This window comes from Lipotes vexillifer, unplaced genomic scaffold, assembly GCF_000442215.2.
Source record: "Lipotes vexillifer unplaced genomic scaffold, Lipotes_vexillifer_v1.1 scaffold1261, whole genome shotgun sequence".
Classification (NCBI taxonomy): Eukaryota; Metazoa; Chordata; class Mammalia; order Artiodactyla; family Lipotidae; genus Lipotes; species Lipotes vexillifer.
In genome coordinates this window covers 504,443-511,960 of record NW_006796548.1, presented here as the reverse complement: position 1 = coordinate 511,960, position 7,518 = coordinate 504,443, and the positions used below count along the sequence as shown (strand labels likewise).

Sequence of the window (7,518 nt, the reverse complement as noted above, 5' to 3'; positions counted from 1 at the left end):
GAGATAGGCCCAACCAGGGAGAGCCCCCAATACCAAAAAAAAAAAAAAAGTATATCACCAGGGGGACTTCCCTGGTGACACAGTGGTTAAGAATGTGCCTGCCAATGCAGGGGACACGGGTTCGAGCCCTGGCCAGGGAAGATCCCACATGCCGCGGAGCAACTAAGCCCGTGTGCCACAACTACTGAGCCTGAGCTCTAGAGCCCAAGAGCCACAACTACTGAGCCTGCATGCCACAACTACTGAAGTCCGTGCACCTAGAGCCCATGCTCCACAACAAAGAGAAGCCACCACATTGAGAAGCCCGAGCACCACAACGAAGAACAGCTCCCACTCACCGCAACTAGAGAAAGCTCACGCGTGGCAACGAAGACCGAACCCAGCCAAAAATAAATAAATAAAATAAATAAATGTATATTAAAAAAAAAGTATATCACCAGGGGCTTCCCTTGTGGCTCAGTGGTTAAGAATACGCCTGCCAGTGCAGGGGACACAGGTTCGAGCCCTGGTCTGGGAAGATCCCACATGCTGCGGAGCAACTAAGCCAGTGAGCCACAACTACTGAGCCCACTTGCCACAACTATGGAAGCCCGCGCCCTAGAGCCCGTGCTCCATAACAAGAGAAGCCACCACAGTGAGAAGCCCGTGCACCACAACGTAGAGTAGCCCCCACTCATTGTAACTAGAGAAAGCCCGTGCGCAGCAACGAAGACCCAACTCGGCTGTAGATAAATAAATAAATAAATAAATAAATAAATAAATAAATAAATAAGTTAATTAATTAAAATAAAAGTATATCGCCAAATATCACACTCAACTGGTACCCTTTTTATAAAAATTGAATACTGGAAAAAAATATACTTTTGGGAAATAGATATAGATTTGATAAAACTACATAAAAAAGAAATCAAGAGAACACTGAACACAGGATTCAAATTCACTTTGTGTGGATTGAAGTGTGGAGGACCAGACTGCAGATGCAAGTTCTTATCAGTGTTTTATTTTTCATATTGGGCAGTGGCTCCATGGATTGTTTTATATTATTAAAATAGGGCTTGCCTGGTGGCGCAGTGGTTGAGAGTCCGCCTGCCGATGCAGGGGACACGGGTTCGTGCCCCGGTCCCGGTCCGGGAAGATCCCACATGCCACGGAGCGGCTGGGCCCGTGAGCAATGGCCACTGGGCCTGTGCCTCCGGAGTCTGTGCTCCCCAACGGGAGAGGCCACAACAGTGAGAGGCCCGCGTACCGCAAAAAACAAAAAAACAAAAAAAAAACATAAATTCATAAGCAATTTAAGGGAGGCCTTGTATGGACCCGTGATGAGAATCTGTACTATATACCCAATGACTATGATGAAACTAATTATGTATTATATTATGTTTGTAACTTTTCTGGGAGCCTAAAATTATTCCAAGAGAAATGACTTATTAGCAGGGGGAAGAAAAACCTCACGGAAACCAAAATACTCTTTCCTTGGAGTTGGACTTGAGGTTGAACTACCAGCCCTACTTCTCTTCAGATCCTGCATGATCCTAGGGAAGTTACTTCCGCTACTTGAACCTCAGCTTTCCTCTTCTGTAAAAAGTGAATAATGATGCCTTACAGTGCTGATGAGAATATTAAATGAGATAATATACAGAAACTCCTGACCCATAGCAAATGTTCAATAGATAATTTCTAAAGAAACCATCTGACTCCTGCATCCTGTCTGCATCCTGCATCCTGTCTGCATCCTCCCATGTGGTTACTCCATCTCTAGTTTCACTTCTATGGGTTTAATGCAAGAAGCATCTGAGAGGGGAAAAAAAAAAAAGTAAATCCTGGTGATAAATTGAAGTAAGTATTGACTGTAAAAAAGTTAAAGAAGGTCTCTCACTGTTGTGGCCTCTCCCGTTGCGGAGCACAGGCTCCGGACGCGCAGGCTCAGCGACCATGGCTCACGGGCCCAGCCGCTCCGCGGCATGTGGGATCTTCCTGGACCGGGGCACGAACCCGTGTCCCCTGCATCGGCAGGCGGACTCTCAACCACTGCGCCACCAGGGAAGCCCTATATGTCTTAAAAGAAAGGAAAAAAGGGTGAAATTAAAATAGCAAAGAAATGGAGATGTTTTAGGAGGGGTGAAATCATGTTAAAGGAAATTGTCTTACTCGGGAGAAGAACAAAAATGTCCATGTAGACGTTCTTGGATAAATATAAATGAAAGTTCATATGTTATAAATTTAAGGGTAACTGTTAAAGATTAGAAATAGGAAAATATAATTTCCAATCTGGTGGAGGAAAATAAAGGGGGTAAGTATAAGTTGACAAGTCCTAAAGAAGGCAAAAGGAATAAAGAGAAAGCAGAGAATTCGTGATAAGAAAGCATAAAGAGCAATGGTAGAAATAAGACCAAATATATCAGTCGTCCCAATCATATGAATAGGTAAAACACACTAATGGGAGACAAAGAGGCTCTGATTGGATTTCTAACTATATGCCGTTTACAAGACGAATAGTGAAAAGCAAAACTACATGTAAAGGTTGAAAATAATAGAAAAATTACACCAGGTAAATACTGACTGAAAGGCAGAAATGTATTCATATTAATATCAGAAAAACTGAATTAAAGCAAAATAACATTAATAAGAAAGAACATTTGGCACTGATGAAAGTTATAATGTACTAAAAAGATTTAACATTATTTATGAATTTGTATGCACTTTAAAAAGTGTTTTGAGGTATATACAGCAGGAACGTACTGAAGTAAAGGGAGAAATTGACAAGTCCACAATAATGGTGTGAGATTTAAAATCACACCTCTCAGATATTGATAGATCAAGTAGATAAAAAATTAATATATTATAGAGGAAAATGTGGAAGGACTCACTCGGCATCTATTCCCACACCCTAGTGTGCAGAGGATAGAAAGCTAAAAACTGTTTCCCAGAGTCTCTTACAGCTAGTGTTCCAGATGTGGATTAGTTTCCACCACTTGGTGCCACAGTGCAAGATCTAGAAGGTGGATGAGAGGCAGAGATCATTGTCCTTTTCCTTGGGCTGTTATTGCTTACAAGCACAATCCTAGAGCCATCGAGTTTTTCTGCGTCAATGACTGGCCTCTGGTTTTGTGAATGTTAGGAAGCAGTGTCAGTGTTGGCAGTGCTTGTGTCCCACTCTTTGGCTTGTTACAACAGCGTGTCATAAACGTGGTTCTAGCGATAGATAGCATCCCAGAGACCCAACCTCAAGTGCACTCCTACAGCCCCTCCAAGGACTCTGTAAAAACTTAATGCTCATTTTGCTTAAAATGCCTGGAGTAGTTTCTGTCTTGTGCACTGAAGGCTGATTTCTACAGATTCAGATTACTATGGAGTTGAAAATGTGGTTATAAACCTTTAATATATAAAGAGGCAAGAAAAGCTTACACCATTAAACTGAGAATTTACATTATTTCAAGCACACAAATATTTTTAAAATTTATTTTATTTTATTTTTATTTATTTGTTTATCTTTGGTTGCATTGGGTCTTTGTTTAGGTGCGCAGGCTTCTCTTGCTTCGGAGCACGGGCTCTAGCCGTGTGGGCTTCAGTAGTTGTGGCACTCCGGCTCAGTAGTTGAAGCACACAACAAATATTAACGGCTCACAAAGGAAATCTTAAACATTTCTCAAAGTCAACATTATATACCATTTTATCTCATCACAATGCAGTAAAATTACATTTATTTTCAATAATAACAGGTAGCTTTAATTTTTTCATTTATTTGAACCCTAAATGCACACATAAACTTCTAAATTATCCATGAATAAGAGAGTAAATTATAAAATACTTATAGCTGAATGATGATAAAAGCATCACCATTACCTCTGAGGGCTTGTAGGATGCAGCTAAAGAAGTACTTAGAGAAGAATGTAAAGCACTAAATGAATTAATTATGAATAAAAATAGTTTTTAAAATGAGCTGAAGTTTCAGGTTAAGAAGGAATTAAAAGAACAATAGTAAACCAAAGGAAGTTGAAGAAATCAAGTAATGAAAGAAAGAGCAGAAGATAAGGAAGTAGAGAATATAATGACAATGGAAATTCCCTGGTGGTCCAGTGGTTAGGACTCGGCACTTTCACTGCTGGGACCCAGGTTCAATCCCTGGTTGGGGAACTAAGATCCCACAAGCTGTGTAGTGCGGCCAATATATATATATATATATACGTATATATATAATGACAACAACAAAAAAAAACAGAGATAACAAACAAAACAAAAGTCTAATTCTTTGAAAAACACCCTAGAAAGACTGATCAGGAGAGAGAGAAAGAGAACAAGCCCAAATAAACATTATTAGGAATGAAAAGGGGAATATAACTCTGATACAACAGAGATCTTTTGAATCATGGAATACTATGGACAACTTTGTGCCATTACATTTGAAAACCTTGATAAAATGGACAAATTTTAGGAAAATATAAATTGCTAAAATTGTTTCAAAAACAAATAGAACTGAACAAACCAATAGTCATTTAATAAATCAACGTAGTAGTAAAATGTCTCATTCACCAAATGGCACCATATAATTTTCCAATGAATTTCACCAAATGTTATAAGGAGTAGAAAACCTAGGGACTTACCTGGTGGCGCAGTGGTTAGGAATCCGCCTGCCAATGCAGGGGACATGGGTTCTAGCCCTGGTCCGGGAAGATCCCACATGCCACGGAGTAACTAAGCCCATGCGCCACTACTGAGCCTGCGCTCTAGAACCCGCGAGCCACAACTACTGAAGCCCGCGCGCCTAGAGCCCGTGCTCCGCAACAAGAGAAGCCACTGCAATGAGAAGCCCTCGCACCGCAACGAAGAGTAGCCACCGCTCGCTGCAACTAGAGAAAGCCCGCGCGCAGCAACGAAGACCCCAACGCAGACAAAAATAAAATAAATAATAAAAATAATACATTAAAAAAATGAAATAGGGATAATAACTATTTACCTCTTAGACTTGGTGTAAGAATTACTATAGGTAAATTAAAAGAGATAAACATAGGATTAATATAGGTTAAGGATTTAGACCAGTCCCTGGCTTAAAGTAGCACTATTTGTATTAGCCACCATTGTCCTTTTAGCCTCTGTGCCACGTGGTACATCCATTCCCCCTTTCTTTGCCCAGTGGTGGGAGACATCCATCATCTGAATGGACCAGAATAACAGTCCACTTGGTCTTAGGGGTCCTGGTCCATGTCTCTGCTATCATGGACATTCCATAGTGGGAGGTCATCTCGCTCCAAAAATGTTTTTCTTTAGAGCAGTAATTGTGGTCATTGGTGACATCCAGTCTCAACTCTTACCTCATTTGTGACTCTGGCAGCCATATCATGAGAGTTTTCAATATGGATCACGCTACAACTTCCTTTTTTTTTTTTAATTAAAATTTATTTTCTAGAAGAGTTTTAGATTTAAAGAAAAATATTGAAGATTAGTATAGAGAGTTTCCATATACCCAGCACTCAGTTTCCCTCACTAACATTTGCTTTTTTAATTCAACATTATGTCTTTGAGATACATCCATGTTAATCTACATATATCTAAATGTATTCATTCTAACTGGGTGTAGTAATTCATTGACCTGGAAGCTTCTCAGCCTCACATATCACAGGTTCAGTGCTGGGGAATTCCATCTCCCGCTCAGTGAGGTCTATCAAATCTATCAAATTCTGAAATTAAAGTATTTACATAGTCATAATGTTATAAATGTCATTTGGTTTTCAATGTTAAGAAATACATACAGGCAAAGTATGGCAAACTGAATTATGTTTACAAGAGAGAGTGTACATGCTAACAACCTTAAAGCAAAAGTTAAGGTTGAGTTGATGGAGGAAGGCAGAAGTGGGGAGGGGAAATCAAGGGAAATTATTCATTTCACACAGCAGAGTCAAGAGATAAAATCTAAAGAAGTGGCAGACATTTAAGACTATTATTTAAACTGATACAGTTGACCCTCCATATGTTCTGGTTCCAGATCTGGATTCAACCAATGTCAGATGGAAAGTATTTTTAAAAAATTTTCAAGAAAGTCCCCAAAAGCAAAACTTGAATTTGCTGGGCACATGCAAAATATTTACACAGCATTTACATTCTACGAGGTATTATAAATAATCTAGAGATGACAAAGTATTTGGGAAGAGGTACATATGTTATATACAAATGCTGTGCCATTTGATATAAGTGACTTGAGCATTCGGGAATTTTGGTACGCCTGGGGGCTGGGGAACCGAATCCCCCATACAGAGAGAAGACTGTAACAGCAACCAATGGAAAAAAAAAAAAAGATAAATATAAAAACAAAAACTGGGAGTAGAAAGGGGGAAAGGTTGATTAATGAAATCACACAGCAGGTAGTCAATAGATACTGTTAACATTAATAAACCAAGTAATAGAGGCATGAGTATATTATTCACAGTTATATGAATTTTTATATGAGAGAGAAAGAAAGAAAGAAAGAAAAAGGAAGAAAGGAAGGAAGGAAGGAAGGTTGCTCCCAAGAGTTGGGGAGTGAGACGACATTTTTAGCTTTTTATTTCTAATCTCTCTGTTGGGCATTGCATCGGGTGTGCATTCTCATTTATATGAATTATATTTGAGATAACAATAATTAAAATAAATAATTGAGCAAAAATCTAGATCTGATTCTGACATCCCTCCAGAGGTTCAGGCACTTTCAGTAACCCCCCATCGCCTTATGAACAAGTTTAAACTCTCAGGCAGGCAGGCAAGCAGGCAAGCAGGCATTCAAGGTCCTTCGTCACCAGGCACCTCCTCCGGGAAGCCCTCGGTGGTGGAGAGCGTCCTCTGCCGGAACAGGGACGCCAGCACGCCTGGGGTACCGCCCTTTGCGTATCAACAGACTCCGCCCCCATCCCTTCCTCAGGGCTGCCCGCCTCACGTGTTCTCAGGCCCTTTACAGTTGGGGGTGGAACCCCTGAGAGGTGGAACCCAGAGACCCCAGGTGAGAGCGTGTAGGCCGGTGGGGGACTGCCGGGTCAGGCCTGGGAACCTGACTGGAGTGTCTGTCAGACCCGGCCCAATGTGAGGCGGGGGGCGGTCAGGGTGATGGGAATTAACGTCATTACGTGTCTGCTTGGTTCAGAGTGGTTTTAGGGCTGGGCTTTCTGTTGGGGAGAGAATCCCGGCTCTTCCACTTCTTATCTGCGCGTGTCCTTGGGTGAGTCACTGAATTTCAGTTTCCTCACCTGTGGCTGCCAGCATGAAATGAAATAATGCACAGAAGTAACTAATTAGTAAATGATAACTGCTGTTATTATGGCCCATTTAAGCAAAAGTGTGAACTCTCAGAGAGGGGAAGACCTTAAAGGTGGCCGTAGCTCAAACCTGCTTGGAGACAGGCCTCCCCTCCCTCGCCTGGGGTGCTGACATCAGTGGTACCTGGAGGTGCCACCTGTAAGGGAGGCTGCCTCCCAGGTTCCCACTGGCCTGGTGTCCTGAGTGGGCTGGCGGGTCAGACCCTCCGTGATGACGTCCCTTTTCTGTCTCCTCACA

At 41.4% G+C, this 7,518-nt stretch overlaps 1 non-coding gene across 1 annotated transcript; it reads left to right on the top strand.

The window, feature by feature from the left end:
* The first annotated feature begins 4,062 nt into the window (after positions 1-4,062).
* TRNAE-UUC (transfer RNA glutamic acid (anticodon UUC)) lies at positions 4,063-4,134 on the top strand. The gene has a single exon. It is a non-coding gene; the product is annotated as a tRNA-Glu (tRNA).
* The last annotated feature ends 3,384 nt before the right edge of the window (positions 4,135-7,518 follow it).